Source organism: Mus musculus, chromosome 11 (assembly GCF_000001635.26).
Source record: "Mus musculus strain C57BL/6J chromosome 11, GRCm38.p6 C57BL/6J".
NCBI classification, from domain to species: Eukaryota; Metazoa; Chordata; class Mammalia; order Rodentia; family Muridae; genus Mus; species Mus musculus.
Window position 1 is genome coordinate 71,891,332 of NC_000077.6, and position 16,742 is coordinate 71,908,073.

The following is a 16,742-nucleotide window of genomic DNA, read 5'->3' on the forward strand; positions in this document are numbered from 1 at the left end:
TGTCCTGGCACTGGACAGATGGGCACTGACTCTCATGGGAGAGGTGCTGTCTCCCTATCAGCAATCATGGTCCTGACATTTGGAGCAAAATGTCAATATACCAGATGCTCTGTGGGCTGCAGACCAGATTCCAGGGAAAAGAAGTAATGCAATCTCTAAACCAAAAAAAGGCTAGCTGTAGGCTGCCACTGAAAGTCAGCCCACTTTGTGACTTTGCAAATAAAGCTTTATTCAAAGAGTCCAGACCACTCCTTAGAAATCTGGTTACAGCTTCCTCTGCACCCATTAGCCAACAGTCACTAATTATGACTGAGATGATGTAGCCTGAAAACAGACATGATAGCATGATGTGCAAAGCTGATGTTACCATTCAGGACTCTATCCTGTGCCAAGGAAGCCTAGATGAGAAACCAATGGAGGTGTCCTGGCTGTGTTGTGGTCTGGTTCTTACTGCTGAGTGACTGTAATCACTTCCCATCTGAGTCTCAGCTTCCTTGTCTACATAGGGATAAGCAGAGCAGCCAGCCTGCTTTCTGTCAGGCCCGCGCTGCTCTGATTGTGTTGAAGCAGCTTGTTATCCTGTCAGAGGCTCCGTGACCCACAGGTGAGCTTTGTGGTCTTCAAGAGGCCTTGTAATTACTCTTGTAAGTCCCAGAGAGAAGTCACCAGAATTATTAGGGCAACTAAGGCCTCTGCAGGCTGAATCATTTCCCCAGATGGTGCCCTCTGCTATTAAGGTTAGCTTTGGACACAAGAACCAGGCATCATCAGCAACAAAACAGAGGGATGAAACATGGAAGCCAAAGACACTGCCAGGTAGGTTCAGAGCTCATCACCTAGACTTCCAATCACTTCATATCTGAGTGTTCAACACCACTCTGTCAGACGGAGGCTACAGGGAAGAAAGAGCAAGAGACTATGTTCTCTCTGTAGGTCTCTCATCATACTCAGACCACCTCGGTTGGGTTATCAGCCTGTGTGTGTGTGTGTGTGTGTGTGTGTGTGTGTGTGTGTGTGAAAGAGAGAGAGAGAGAGAGACAGAGACAGAGAGAGAGAGAGACAGAGAGAGACAGAGAGACAGAGACAGAGAGACAGAGAGAGACAGAGACAGAGTGACAAAGTCAGAGCATATGCAAATGTAGATGCGGGCAAACTCTGTGTGTGTGTGTGTGTGTGTGTGTGTGTGTGTGTGTGTGTGTGTGTATGTGTGTGTTTACCTTCACACCTCCACCTGGGGGCCTCAGGAGGACTAAATAAGATGATAAGTAACCATGTTCAATTGTGATACATAGAACATTGCCCAGATTATCATCAGGTCTGTGTCTTTACACTTGCCCAGAGTCACGCTATTGATCACATTCTTACTCAACCTGCCTCCTCTGTGAGAAGAAAACAGAACCCAGAGAAGTTTAGTGACTCTCCCCAGAACACACAGACTACAAAATGTAGAGATGGGACTCAAATCCAAAGTTTCCAATTCCACTTGCCAAGCACTCTCCTGCTTTGCCTGACACCCCTTTCACTTATTAACTGCTCTGTGTATCTTCCTTGTCCCAGGATGGATGACCATGGCACGCATTAAACCCATGCAGATGGAGAAATGAGCTACACATTTCTAACCCTCCTTCCTCCTTCCTCCTCCTTCCTGGAGAGAGCCTCCCTCCTGCTGCCTCCCCAGAGTCATGGCACCATTTGCACTGTCTCCCCACCTTTTGTTCACCTCAGCAACCCCAGCGATCTCCCAGAGTGCCTGGGTAGGAATTAGAATTGACTGAACTTGGAAGGAAGGGTGCCCGGATAAGGAGAGGCACAGTGCATGTTCCTGAAAAGTGGCAAACTCTTCAGAAAGGCTTTGGTAATGTAATGGGATATGGGTGCGTGAGGTCCTTTAAGAAGCAGCCTCTGGCCTCCTTGCTGTCTTAGGCTCCTCTGCTTCCTCTACACTGGCCAGGCACACCTATTTCCTGGAGTTGGAGAGAAAATAGAAGTTGAGTAACAAGGACACTTGGGAGCTGTGGGCAGGAGACACTAAGCACTTAAGACTCAGAGTGGTCAAGGCCATGTTGTTTGCAGCCAGGTGTCAGCCTGAGCTCCTAGAGGGGACCAGAGTCACAGTGAGTAGCAAGTGCTCAGAGGCAGAAGGAATCTGGAGGGAACCAGGGATCCTCACGTTCTTCTTAATCACACCTCTGTTCTACACCAAGGAGATTCAGAGAAGAGTAATGTGGAGTTCCCAGGTCTGAAGGGAAGGCGGAGACTCTGAAGTTACATGGTAGGAAAGTGCACCAGGCTGAAGGCGGAAAGGAGACCACTTCGTGTACGATCCTCACCTCCCAGGCACCGTCTCTGCAAAGGCATCTATAGTGTATATCAGCAAAGCGAGGTAAGAATTTTGGGGAAGGAGACAAGAAAAGGAAAAGGAAGGAATTTTTAAAAGCACAAAAAGGTAGAGAGATGGGGAGAAATGTAGAAGGTGGAGATCTGGGAGGGGTTGAAGGGGAAGCATAGTCAAACTATAGTGTATGAAAAGACTTCTAAATAAAGCATCTAGATTTAGGGGGAAATTAAGAGTTGTGTAACATGCATCTAGATTGTGGTCAGGTTAATGTAAGGAACTTCGGGTTCTCAGAAAATAATACCTCAATGAAAGAGAAGATATTCTACACAGTGCTGTAACATAGACAACTTACAGATGAAGAACTTAAAGAGCTATGGCCAGTACATAGCTCCTCTACATCACAAAGGAAGAGATAACTGTCAAGGTTAAGATGAGGCCATCCACACCTAGTACAGGAACTTAATGGTCAGTGTCACAGGAAAGATGCACTTAGCTTCATGAGGAGCCATGGATGCAGCTACTCACCTATTCATCTGCAAATGTCACAACCACAGTGACACCTGGGGATGTGGGGGGCTCTGTAACCCTCTCACACTTGCAATGGCTCTAAATGAGTGCCAACTTTTCACAGGATGACCTATCAGTATCTAATGGCATGTTCTGTCTTCATCTTACCTTTTGATCCCTGGCCAGTGGCCCTCTTAGATGGGCACCAGTCGCAAAGAAACCTGGGTTCCTAGCAGACAGATCCAGCTCTCACACTCAGAGTCGACCAAGGATGGGAAACAGATTTGATACTGGACATAAACTCTCCTTGGTTTGCCACTACTTTTCTGGATTCACATCCATCATTCCTGGTCTGGTCTCCTGTGTTAAGAGACCTGGTGCCTTCAGCTGTTTCATAGTTGTTGAACATTTAGAAGTACTTCTAATTCTGTCATTTCTTTTCATTTTTTTGAGACAGTGTCATATCATATAGGCCCTGGCCACCCTGCAACTCTTAATCTAGACTAAGCTGGACTTGAACTCATGGTGCCCTCTGTGCCTCTGTCTTCATGTTTTAGAGACTACAGTCATGAGCTACCACACATGGCTGTTTGGTGCTATTATGGACAGTGTGGTAGAAAGCATGGCTGTGCTAAAAATCTTCATTCACAGACACATTTATGATTGGAATAAATGTCCATGCAATGGACTGCTAAGTGAGACAATTGCAGGTCCAGACAAAGAATAGGAAAGAGGCTCAGTGTTGGTTGCTAGCCTTTGTTTTGGATAGACTCTCCAGGGTTCTATGAGGCAGCCACGTGGATGGGCGCTGCTGCCTGCTTCTGGATCCAGGCACTGCGCCTACTTCCTTTATCCCCGAAGCCCTGGGGACTACAGCCCATCCTTAAGCTCCTTCACCTCTCCCCTTCGCTTTTCATGCTCACACACCTTTGTTACTGCTCCCTCCATTCAGGCCCCTGAGATTAACCAGCTGGCATGGCTTCAGTTTTCCTGGCTGAACTCTGAACACAGACAAGTGCCAAGGTTTTGTGCAGGGGCACACCACGGTCAACTGTCTGACTGTGCTGGTAACTTTTGTGTTGCCGTGAATGGACGCCTGGCAGAAACAGCTTAAGGGAGGTATCTGAGTTACTGTTTTATTGCTGTGATGAAACACCATGATCAAGGCAACTATTAAATGGAAGCATTTAATTGAGGGCTTGCTTACGATTTCAGAGAGTTAGTCCGTTATCATCATGGCAGGGAGCATGGTTGCACACAGGCAGGCATGGTGCTGGCGAAGTAGCTGGGAGTTCTACATCCAGATCTGCCGGCACGAGGAGGAAGGAAAGAGGCTAAGTCTGTCACGGGCTTTTAAAAACCTCAAAGCCCACCCCCAAATGACACACTTCCTCCAACAAGGCCATACCTCCTAGTCCTCCCCAAAGAGTTCCACTAACTGAGGACCAAGCATTCAAATGTGTGAACCAAGGGCAGCCATTCTAACCCGAACTACCACAGGAGGAAAGGTTTATTTGGGGCTCCTGAGTCCAGAAAGATAGAGTGGTGAGAAGACAGGCGTTCAGGAGCATAAGGAAGAGGCTCGTTCCCATAGCTGCAGTCCAGGGTGTGGAGAAAGCAGGCTGGCACCAGGGCAGGTCTAGCTTTAAAGGCCCACCTCCAGTGACCTATTTTATTATGGAGATGGGGGTGTGTGTGTAATGGTTTTTTTTTTTCTTTGTTTTTTTTTTTTTGTCTGTTGGGCTTTTTATTTCATTTTGTTTGTTTTTTGTTTTGTTTTTTTTTTTTTGGTTTTATTTATTTATTTATTTATTTATTTATTTTTTGGAGACAGGGTCTCACTACGCAATCTTGTTTGGCTTAGAACTCACTATGTAGACCAGGCTAGCCTCAGTCTCATAGAGATCCAACTGAATGCTGGGATTAAAGGCAAGTGTCACCACGCCCACCTCTGGCAACCTACTCTTGCCAGCCAGACCCCACCTCTTCAAGACTCCACCACAACTTTCAAATTTTAGCGCTCAAAACCTGAGCCTGTGAGGTATGATCCAGATTCAAGACACGACACAGACTTAAGCCCATGGCGTTGGCCTCTGAATGGCGGGCAGGACCAGAAATGTGGACTAAGGAGCCCCATAGAGCAGTGACCTACATAAAGATGGTAACTGTGGGTGAGCAAAATGGCATGGCTTGAAGATGGTAAGGACAGAGTCAGAGATGTAGGCTGGATTTTTGTATTTTACTAACTGGGTGGTGATGCTGCCTGTAGTGGTTTGATTGAGAGTGGCTCCCATAGGCTCTTGTATTTGAGTGCTTAGTCAACAGGGACTGGAAATGTTTGAGAAGGATTAAAAGAATTAGGATGTTTGGGCTTGTTGGAAGGGTTGTGTCATTGGGGGCAGGCTTTGAAGTTTCAAAAGCCCACACCAAAACCAATCTCTCTGCCTCTGTCTCTGTCTCTCCCTCCCTCCCTCCCTCCCTCCTTCTCTCCATCTCTGTCCCTCTCTGTCTCTGTCTCTATCTCTCTCTGTCTTTCTCTCTCTGTCTCTGTCTCCCTCCCTCCTTCCCTCACTCTCTGTCCATCTCTGTCTCTGTCTCTCTCCCTCCCTCCTTCCCTCACTCTCTCTCCATCTCTCTCTGTGTCTCTCTGTCTCTGTCTCTGTCTCTCTCTCTGTCTCTCTCTCTCTCTCTCTCTCTCTCTCATTGCTGTTTGAAATGTAAAACTCTAAGCTACTATTGCAGCAATATGCCTGTCTGCTAAACACCATGCTACCCATAAACTAGCCCTCTGAAGCTGTAAGAAAGCTCTAAATTAAATGCTTTCTTTTTATAAGACTTGCCTTGATCATGGTGTCTAATCACAGATATAGAACATTAAGTCACTGTCATCTCCAAAATGCAAATGGTGGGATTTCCTTACCCAAGGAGTATGGAGAATAGGAGACCTCCCTCTCCTAAATACCTTTCTCCTCTGCTTCAGTTTCCAGGGCTATAGGGAGATGTCAACAGCCACATGACAGCACTCCAGGAAACGTCACAGTACTTCTCTCAAAAGAAGCAACAGAAAGTAGCTAGGCATGACACCCACGGTATTTCTGGAGCCCACTGAACACCTCTGATGCTCTGAGGACAGGAGTTCCAACACCAGCTAGCTCACTTACATGGCAGCTCACAGCAGAGAGCTGTGCCTAGTAGGTGTTGGACACAGGCTGGGTGTTTCATAAACATTCTCTCTGAGCTCCCAAACGTGAGTCAGCAACCCTAATTTAATTTTCAGTCATAACTGGTGGAAATTCACTTTAGTCTCTTACATGATTGGATCCTGTATTTGTGAAGGCCCATGCCTGGTGGGACCATTACATCATGTTGACAATATAAATTAGACTGATTAGGGGCTGACAACATCGTTAAGAATGATATACAATTTAGTAGCTGGCATTATTGCCTGTTAAATTTACACATGACAAACTGCCTTCTATCTTTGCCCAGTGATAGTTGGGCACCAACCCAAGTCACAGGAAATGCCATAGAGAGAACTATAGACCAATCATTAGTTGTCCCTGGGAGGTCACTCAGCCCTCCCAGTCCTATTGACAGACTGGCCTTGGGTGAAATGATGAAGGGGAGGAAGTATATCTTTCCACCCTTGGTACCCAAGGACATCTCTCAGCTCCCAGATCCCCAGCAGAGAAGTCATCCTAGCACGTGGGAAAACTCTAAAAGGCTGGCTTAACTACTTAATAGGTCAGTTAGTCTCTTTGAGCTTCAATTTCTCCTTCTAAAAAAAAAAGCTAATAAAAAGAAAGCAATTTTTTTGACCTTGCTGTGTTATGAGAGTTTTCTGCAACTGGATGAGCCAGTAAATAGGAAACACTGGGTGTCAGTCAACTCATCTCAAATCACAGCAACTGTGACAAATCTCTTCTGTTGGAACCTGAGAACTTATTTCCCCGAAGTCTGTAAGTCAGTTGAGCAGTGCCTGATCCAGGCAAAGCCGGCTGAGTTATCCTGCTGTAAGGCTAAGGCGTGGGCTAGAATGGGTTCTGTTCAGTCCTTTTGTATTTGTTCTTGAGCCTAGCCAGTATGGACAGGAAGCAGCTACTGGGGAAAAAAATAATTTTCTCAAAGTGATGGCCAAAGCACAAATGGGGAATCTCCACTGCACAGACCATTCTAGGGCATCATTCCCATCATGTCTGTTGATTTTGTAGTGCATCTGACCAAGCCCCATGTCTTAGTTAGGGTTTCCATTGTGAAGAGACACCATGACCAAGGCAACTCTTATAAAGCACATTTAATTGGTGCTAGCTTACAGGTTCAGAGGTCCAGTCCATTGTCATCAAGGCAGGAAGCATGGCACAGGAGCTGCTGAGAATTCTAGGTCTTGTTTCTAAGGCAAACAGGAGAAGACTGGCTTCCAAGAAGTTAGGAGGAGTGTCTTAAAGCCCACCCCCACATTGACAGACTTCCTGCAACAAGACCACACCTCCTAATAGTGCCTTTCCCTGGGCCATGCATATTCAACCACTACATCCTAGCCCAGAGGTAAGCAGAGAAACTTGCCTGAGGATGAAAAGAGAGTGGATAGTTTTAGCATTGGTCTGCTCTGTCACATATGGGCTATACATGTTTAACAAAGGATCATTTGTGGTGATGTCTTCAGCCTCACTAAGGGTTGAAAAGTCAAACTGCCTTTCCATCTCCTGTTTTCACTCCACACCATGTTGTTTGGTGGATGTTAATCAACCTGGAAGACCACTAACTTTCTGGATTAGCTGCCTGATTATAGTCATATCCAGTGGCACCCACACCAAAGGCACGTTGGGGCCTCTGATTCCTGTCTGTCTCATAGTCTTGCAAAGGAGACTGTCAAAGGGATTGTTCTGCCTTGTTTCTCATTTGTCTCCATCAACTTCCTGAGGCTGGAAATTACCTAATAACTACTGTGATGGCTTGAATATGTTGGGCCCACAGGAAGTGGCACTATTAGGTATGACCTTGTAAGAATAAGTACAGTCTTGTTGGAGGAAGTATGTCACTGTGTCACTGTGTGGGTAGACTCCTGGTGTTCAAGCTCTGCCCAGCTCAGAAGAAAGAGTCTCCGGTTGCTGCCTTTGGATCAAGATGTAGAACTCCCGTGGCTCCTTTTCCAGCACCATGTCTGTCTGCAGGCTGCCTTTCTTCCTACCATTATGATAATGGACTGAACATCTGAAACTGTAAGCCAGCCCCAATTAAATATTTTCCTTTATAAGAGTTGCCTTAGTCATGGTGTCTTTTCACAGCAATAGCAACCCTAAGACAACTACCAACCATGTTTGCACAAACCACTTGATTGGTAATCAAGTATCTTCATAGATGGAATCCATTCTGATTCTTTACCATTTCCTCATTCTACCAATAAGGAAACGGAGGCCCAGAGAGCTGCACACGGCTTTACCTAGGTTATATCAACCTGGATTGGGAAATCTGGGATTTTGACAATGAACTGCAGATTCTAGAGTTAGGCCTTCCCTCTCCCACTCTATGGATGGGCTTCTTGCTGACCAGGACCAAATCTTTCTCTCTTGTGGCTTTCCTTGGCTCCACAGCACTCCACTAATGTCACCCCAGCCCTGTGTGATGCTCTATCTACCACATCCACAATGCTTTCACTTCTTTGATTTATGTGAACAGAAATCACTCACTAAAATTTAATTTGGTAAATTTCCATCTTTGTAAGTAGCTAATTCAATGAAGGCGAGGCAGCGAGGCAGCAGTTACTCAAGCTATTTCCGTGCAGCCAGCCCTCCCGATTGCCAAGAAGGCTCAAGAGTCCTAGGCTGCTTTAAATCCATATCCCTTCATTATTATGTCAGGGAAAGTCATTATGTCACCGGAGAAAACACTTCCTGTCTGGAAAAATAAAAGGCCATCATGGGCCTCGGATTAGCATTCTCTGCCAGGGATTAGGCAGGAGCTCTTTCGGAGCACACTCGCTGTATTATGTGGCTTGATGATTACCTACCCACACTGACTGGTGACGACTATTTATCTAGCCCAGAGCAATACAGTGCAACAGACCCACCCTTATGCTCCACCACGGATCCCTTCTTAGGTTTCTGCCTGGAACTCAGCTCCCAGAATCCACTGGGACCTGGCACAGAGAAGGGGAACAGCTCTTGGCACTCGGAGACCACGCAGGAAATACTTCTGGGCTTTGTGTGGATGGTGAAAAGTTAAGAAGCCTCTGGAACAAAGACACTGGGCCATGTCTTAAAGAGTAGGACAAAATAGAGCTGGCCACATAAAATGATACCCTGGGATGTAAAACCTGTTTTGAAGCCTCAAGGTCAAGGTTCTGTCTTTGCACCACCGAATGGACACCATGAGGTGGGAGCAGAGAGGGTGGTGGTTAGTTTTTGAGGGGAACAGGCAAGAACACTTGTCCCAAAGAGTGAGTTTCCTAAGAGGTTGTAAGGCCTGTGTAGGACAGGCTTGATTTGAGAGTAACAACAAGAAGAAAGAACACATTCAGACAGCCATTACAGCAGGGGAATTTTCAGGGGATCCTAGAGCCCTAACTCAGTCTGGATTTGACCATCTTGCTTCTGCTAGTCTTGAGATGGCTGAATTGGGTCTCCATAGCCAAGGAGATGTTGAATGTAGGGGCCTGAAACTGGGGGCAACTGCAGAAGCTGAGTTTATCTGGGGAGCCACAAGTGGCTGTAGCATGCTTCTCTGCTTGGTACAGAAGCATGTGTCATAGATACAATGAAAGGGACTGGGTTGAGGAACACTCAGGCCTATTGCAGTCTGGAGGGCACAGAAGGCAGAGGAATCAGAGAGCCCTGCCAGGGAGCTGGAACACCAGGAGGTCTTAAGGATGCCAAATGGTTGTGAGTCACTGAGCTGAGAGTACAGTCCCTTCTAGGCACTTACTGAGGCTGAGGTCACAGAACAGAACATCAGTTCCAACATAAGGTGGCAGCTGGATGGCTGTCTGGAGAAAGCCTGCCAGCCACAGTTCTCACCTGTTGATAGGACTTAACAGTCTCATAAATTCTGATGCAGGTGTAGGGTGGGGCAAGTTTCTAAAAACAAATAGTCCTGAATCTGTGTCTTGGATGTGTGGTCTCTGAGAAAATGCCTTTGGACCTTTGTTTCCTTATCTATAAAATAAACCTGATTAAAATGTTCCTGCTCCTTAAGAGCTGGTGTGCTGATTAGACAAGGTCATGTCATCTGTGGACTCTAATTTACCCTCACTTACTGGGCCAGCCACTAATGGTGTATAGGGTCACAGGGTCTCCGAGTTAGAGAGTGACAAGAGCTGCTTTCTAAGACCTGCAGCTCTGACTCTAGCTTTGAAGTCACCAGCAAGCAGGAGTAAAGTCTGCCCCTCAATGTGAAGCCTAGTCTAGAGGGGCTGGCAGTGGTCCCACATGTGAACGGCCATCCTAAAAACAGATCCATACCAGGTTGTCAGGTCTTCATCCACTTTGTGCATTAGTGTCAGGACATAGCTGATAAGTGCCAACCTTCTACCTGTCCAGAACTCACTGACAACCCTTCCCTTGATAGCTGCCCCAGAGCCAGTGTTTACAGGTCTCCCTGAGACCTTGTTCTTGCCTCCTATGGTATGTCACAGTAGTGAGGTCTTATACTGGCTAGTTTTGTGTCAACTTGACACAAGCTGGAGTTATCACAGAGAAAGGAGCTTCAGGTGAGGAAATGCCTCCATGAGATCCAGCTCTAAGGCATTTTCTCAATTAGTGATTAAGGAGGGAGGTGCCTTGTGGGTGGTGCCATCCCCGAGCTGGTAGTCTTGGATTCTATAAGAAAGCAAGCTGAGCAAGCCAGGAGAAGCACGCTGGTAAGTAACGTCCATCCATGGCCTCTGCATCAGCTCCTGCTTCCTGACCTGCTTGAGTTCCAGTCCTAAGTTCTTTTGGTGATTAACAGCAATGTGGAAGTGTAAGCTGAATAAACCCTTTCCTCCCCAACTCGCTTCTTGGTCATGATGCTTTGTGCAAGAATACAAACCCTGACTAAGACAGGTTTCACCCTGAAGCTAATCCTACTAGGACTCCTCCTTAGCCAGTGGCTTCTAGACTTGATTTGTCTACCCTGCCCTACTATCTAGACATATTTAACTCTGCTTGATATAGACTGTGGTTAAGGAGCTCAAACAGAATTCATCCCAAATGCAATTCCTACACACCCTCTTCCCCACACACAGTTCTTCCCCAGTCTCCTGTGACGGCCATCCGTGAAGCTCCGCCAGCATGTCTAGATTTGTATCATCCGTGCCATCTGCTGTCCTTCCCTCCTTCCGGCATCCAGCCTACTGGAGCTTCCAACCACCCCAGCCTCCCAAATACAACCCACTGCTTACTTCTCTCAGCTCCCCGGTAACACCCTGGGCTAGGTGCTCTACAGCCCCAAGATGTCCTGATGGCTTTCAGGACTTCTTCAAACCCATTGCCTACCAAGTAGCCTGGGAAGCATTTTCAAAACACAAATCAGGTTGTATCTGAGGTCTTAAAAACCTTCTTCTTGGTGTGCGTAATTAAAAACAGAACAGAGCTGAGGCAGATGGCACAGGGTCGAAGTGTGAATAGGGTGTTGAGGGGAGCTTAAAGATGCATGGCTAGGAGCAGCAGAGAGCCAGTCAGAGCTGCAAATGGCAGCCTGACAGAGAATGTGTTGTTGTCACCTTAGAAGGGAGAAACTTGGCACGCTGACAGCTGAAGGGACACACCCGAGGGAGCAGGGTTTGAGGGATTTGTTTAACTAATAAGGTTTCTTAGAAGAGCTTGCATCTAATTTACTTTGTTCACTACAGGATTTCTGTCCAAATAAACTTATTTTTATCAGCTCCCTAGGAAAAGGGAACCAGAGGGGGGGGGGGAGGGAGAGAGAGAGAGAGAGAGAGAGAGAGAGAGAGAGAGAGAGAGAGAGAGAGAGAGAGAGAGAGGAGAGAGGCTTCGCCACTGTTACAAGTCCCTTCTGGATCTACCCTGGCCCAGCCCCCTGCAGCTGACATAGTTGTCAGCCATGCTCTGTGGCAGCTGAAGAGAGAGACACTGAGACACACAGTCTGATTGTTCTTGCTTGTCCTCCTCCTATTTCTGCCTCCTCTGCTTTCTTTCCTGAACATTCCATCCTACATCGAGCATAGGAATGCCCCACCCAGGGTGCTGGAGCTCTCACAGGGAAGCAGGACACCCATAGGGGAGGGACATTGTGAGGAATGTCAGTAGCTGAACAGTGTGGCATGGGCTAAAAGAAACAGACTGGCTGAGAAGGACTGGCTGTGGAGGACATCGGTGTGATGGAGAATTGGCCTGACCAGCTTCAGATCCCAAGACTAGGTTATGGGAGGAACCTGGTGTGAAGACCTCAGGTCCAAGTGAGATAAGAAGGCCTTTTTCCACATGATGAGGGGATGAACCTGTGTGAAGACCCCTAGCTCCAAGCAAGGTAAGAAGGCTTCTTTCCACATGGTGATGAGCTTGGGTGCCCAGTCCTAAGGAGAGCAAAAAACACAATACATAGGCTAGGGCAGTAGCATGACATGAGGGTTCAGAGTTCCTAAGAGACAATAGTAGAGACAAAACACAAGGCTGGTCACAGTGAGGTGACACGATCAAATAAACACAGAAGAGAACAGAAGCCAGACATTTCAGATTGAATTGTGTTCCCCCAAAACATGTGGTGATGCCTTCACCCCAAGATCCTTTTAATGTTGCCTTACATGGAAAGGAAGTTGTCTTCTGAGGACTGACACCTCATGTCAGCCAACCTTCCACACACAGGAATAACAGGAATGTGCCTCGAAGCTGAGGCATGCCAAAGTTCTGTAGTGACCTCTAGAAGCTAGGACCCAAGCACAGAATAAGACCTCATGCCAGCAGAAAGAACCCACCCTGATGGCAGCTTTGTGGTTATCTTGGACATCTTGCTTCCAGATCAATGAGAAAATAAGCTTCTGTTTTCAAAACTACTCAGTTTGTGTTGCTTTTTATTGGCAGCCCTGGAACACTAATGTCCAGGGGCATCAGTACAGAAGCAAGTTATGCACACCGAAAGGAAGAAATCTAGAATAAATAGATCTTGTGGAGTTGAGTTGTAATTGGATGTGTGCTGGTAATCCAATGGATTCCAGGAGTTAGAAAAATATAAAAAATAAATTGAAATGTAATATGAGGCAAGTTTCCTAACTCTATCTTCTGAGAAAGCCTAGAAGCAGAGATATTCCAACAGAGATAGATGTGTCTGGTGCCCTGATCGTAGCTACTCACTACCATACTCCACTAAAAGCTAAAAGTGTCCCTGAGGCAAATGATTGCTTCTAGACATAGAACTTATGCACAGTTAATCTAGAAAACCTTATGTCAGAAATTAAGGAGGTGAACAAAGGAAATGGTGACATGTCCCTGTGACATTGGGAAGCTCTACAAAGTTCCCACCCGTTACCTGTGAAACTATTCAAGTGCCACACTAAACAGTGACAGCGATGGATCACTCATGGAATAAAACTGGAAACATAGGTAGATACCAATAAGTGAATAAGTTAAAATGCAGAGAGGAATAAGATAATTATGCAATCTCAAACCCCCTTGTTGTAAAAATGCTTACTGATTAAAAAGGAAAAGAATAACATTGTAGTGAAGAAGTCTGGCAGAGCAAATCTTAATTAATTGATGAGTGCAAACATCTTGAGTAAGGGACAAATTGGAATCAAGTGTTGCTGGGTGGGATGGAGGAGAGGATGCAAGAGGGTGTACCGGTGGCTCTGTTCTATTCCTGCCTGTGATGTGTAAATGCGATCTAATCACGAGGAAGCCTCAGACAGCCTCAAAATAACTCCTGTGATCTTCAGAAGTGCCGAGGTCTCCAAAGTCAAGGGCAGGATGAGAATTGTTCCTGACTGAAAGATTCTAAAGGGACCTGGGAAGTAGGTCTGATGCATAACTGGGAAATAGATCCATATTTTTTTCTAGTAAAAGCCATTATTGGAACAACTAGAATGATTTGAATGAGTTCTGAAGACGCCACATGTCAATATAGCCTGTCAGCCTCCTGAGCATGGTACTGACTTATAACTAGTTAGGAAAACACACACCCTTCTCTGTGTGTGTGCGCGCCTGTGCACATGTGTGTATGTGTGTGCATGTGTCATTTGTGTGTTTGGGGGGAGTTGTGTCCATTCATATGTGGACATGCATGTGTGTAAAGACCAACCTCAGCTGTCTTTCTCAGTTAATCTTCACCTTATCTTTTGAGACAAAGCCTCTTTTTAAGCCTTAAACTCAACAATTCAACTAGACTTGGTGGCCACTAAGCCTGAGATCCTTCTTTCTCCCCTACACTGGATCACAGGCACATGGCTGCCTCGCCTAGCTTTTTATATGGGTTCTGGGGGGTGGGGTCAAACTCAGGTCCTCCTGCCTACGCGGCAAGCACTGTGATGATAGCCATCTCCCCAGCTCTTGTTTTATTTTTTGATCCAGTGATTCATATAGCCCAGGCTGGCCTCAGACTCACTATGATCTGAGGCTGGCCTTCAATTCCTGATGCCATCTTCCCAGAGTTAGGATTACAGGTATTTTCCACTATGAGTTCCTTGAGAATGTTCTTTGTTATAGAAAATATACATTGAAATCTCAAAGAACACCAGTCAGAACACAGGTCTCAGATGACTGAAGAAAATGGAGGGTGTGTGTGTGTGTGTGTGTGTGTGTGTGTGTGTGTGTGTGTGTACTTTCAAATTTTCTAGAATTTTTAGTACTACAAGAAATGAGTCTCACAAAGCTATCACAGGGCTTGGGTATTAGATGGAGAATCTGCACTTCGGATTGTCTCCTCAGTGGTGGTCCTGGCCATGGACCACATTCCCAAGTAGCAAGTCTACTCATTCTGGCTTTCTCTCTGCCTGAAGTCACCAGCTCATCCCATCACAGGTCCTTTCCTCAGGACCAACAACCTGGAATCTGTCCTCTTAGACACTAGTTCCTGCTGCCATCAGGTCTCGGGTGTCACATCCCTGACCACGCTCATCACCCTCCAGTCACCTCTTAATCTGCTTCATTTTTTTGCCATTTCTGTTCTCTATGACTTCTGTAAAAAAAAATTTCCACTTAAACTTAATGGGTCAAAACAATACCAATTCACTTTCTTACAGTGCTGATGTGTTAGAAGTCTAACACAGTCTCCCAGGGCCACACTTGGGGTCTTTGTGGGGCTCTGGTTTCTCTGGAGACTCTGGGATATGACTCAGCTCCTTTTTCCATTTTCAAGTGCAGAGGATGCTGTATAGCTTGGCCCACATAGCCTTCCTCCATCTTCTAAAGCATCAGTGAGATATCTCTCAGTGTGTGCCCTCTGGGGTCACATCTTCACCTCATAGACTTGTCTCCTGCCCTCTCCCACTTGTTCGTGCCCTTGTAACTAAACTGGATCCATCCAGATAACCCAGAATAATCACCCATCTCACCATTTATCACCCAATTGCATCCTTTTACAATATGATGGAGCATAGTCACAGAGGCTGGAGATCAGGATAATGACATCACCGGGACATCATTCATTGTTCATCTTACAATATTTCTTTTTATTTGCTAGCCTTTCAGAATGGAGGCATTACTGCTATCTAATTCAGCCACGCTCATTTCCTCTATCCGGCCTGAGTGAGCTGATTGTGAATGGACTTGGTGACATTTGTACTACAGTGTCATCGGATGAATGAGTTAAGCAATGTCCACAAAGTACATCTCACAAGGCTGAGTACATTGTGAAGTGTGGCCATCATCACACCCTGCCTTTCCCCACCACAAGTCTGAAGCCCAGGAAGGGCTGTATGACCTTTCTATCAGCAGGCCTCCAACCATTTGCCATTCCCCATCTTCCCCTTTTCTCTGGTGTTCGTGACAGTGAAGTCCCTTCCCCTGGCTTTTCTGAGATACCATAGCCTAAAAGGAATATGACAGAGCCAGTAGTTAGGCTCATTTCTCACCAATACCTGGGCAACATCAACCTCCTTACATGCACAGACATGTTCTCTCAGGTCTTCTCCCTGAGTAACTTGCTTTGAGTATGTCAAATTTTCTTTAGGTAACTGAAGAGAGGCATAGAGAGGAAGAACCTTTTCTGAAGCTCCAGAGAAGAACTCATTTAAAACAAAGACCTAGGAGCTGTTCATCAGAACTAACCCTACCACTATTACTACTACTACTACTACTACTACTACTACTACTACTACTACTACTACTACTAATTTTTCTCAAAACTTATTGTGAGTCTTGCCTACCTCTAAGGATATGGAGGCTAATAAAATTCAGAATATGCAATATAAGTACTCTGCATTGTTACTGTCTTACATTAAGTGGTTTTCTGAATTGCTTGGATTAGGTGGGTCTTACCACCTCTATTATTAACTGCCCCCTGGTCTTCAGTGGCTCAATACAGTCGTGGGTGTGGTGTCTTGGAACTATGTCAGAGCAACTGTGACCTCTACAGTTCCTGGGAATCTTGGTTTTCTCCCCCTTTTCTTCACTGAAACCTCTGCAAGTATTTATTTACAGCCCCCACTGCACCAAGGAAACTTAATGGTTTAGTCAAAGATGCTCCACAAGCCAGATGTAGCTCCAGGCTTGGGACACATTGCGGTAGTAAACAGAGATAGCGAATCTATTTCTGGCCACCTTGAGACTTACTTTGGGTTAGCAGTGAGATGTGGGTAGCAACTTCAGGCAGAGATATTTGAGTTCTCTAAATCCATTCTCTAGAATTCATCATTCATTTGGAGTAGTCATGTGTTTTGGTTTATTTTCCTTTTTTTGGGAAGTTGAGAGAGAGAATCCTTTGTGGATCCAGGTTTAGAATCTACTTTTTCCCATAGGTCTGTCCAGTT

At 46.0% G+C, this 16,742-nt stretch overlaps 1 long non-coding RNA gene across 1 annotated transcript; it reads left to right on the forward strand.

Annotated features, from left to right (window-relative positions):
- Window positions 1-348: 348 nt before the first annotated feature.
- On the forward strand, window positions 349-6,091 carry Gm46285. Its single transcript, XR_001780247.1, has 3 exons — window positions 349-816; window positions 2,205-2,383; window positions 5,826-6,091. It is a non-coding gene; the product is annotated as a predicted gene, 46285 (long non-coding RNA).
- Window positions 6,092-16,742: the final 10,651 nt, after the last annotated feature.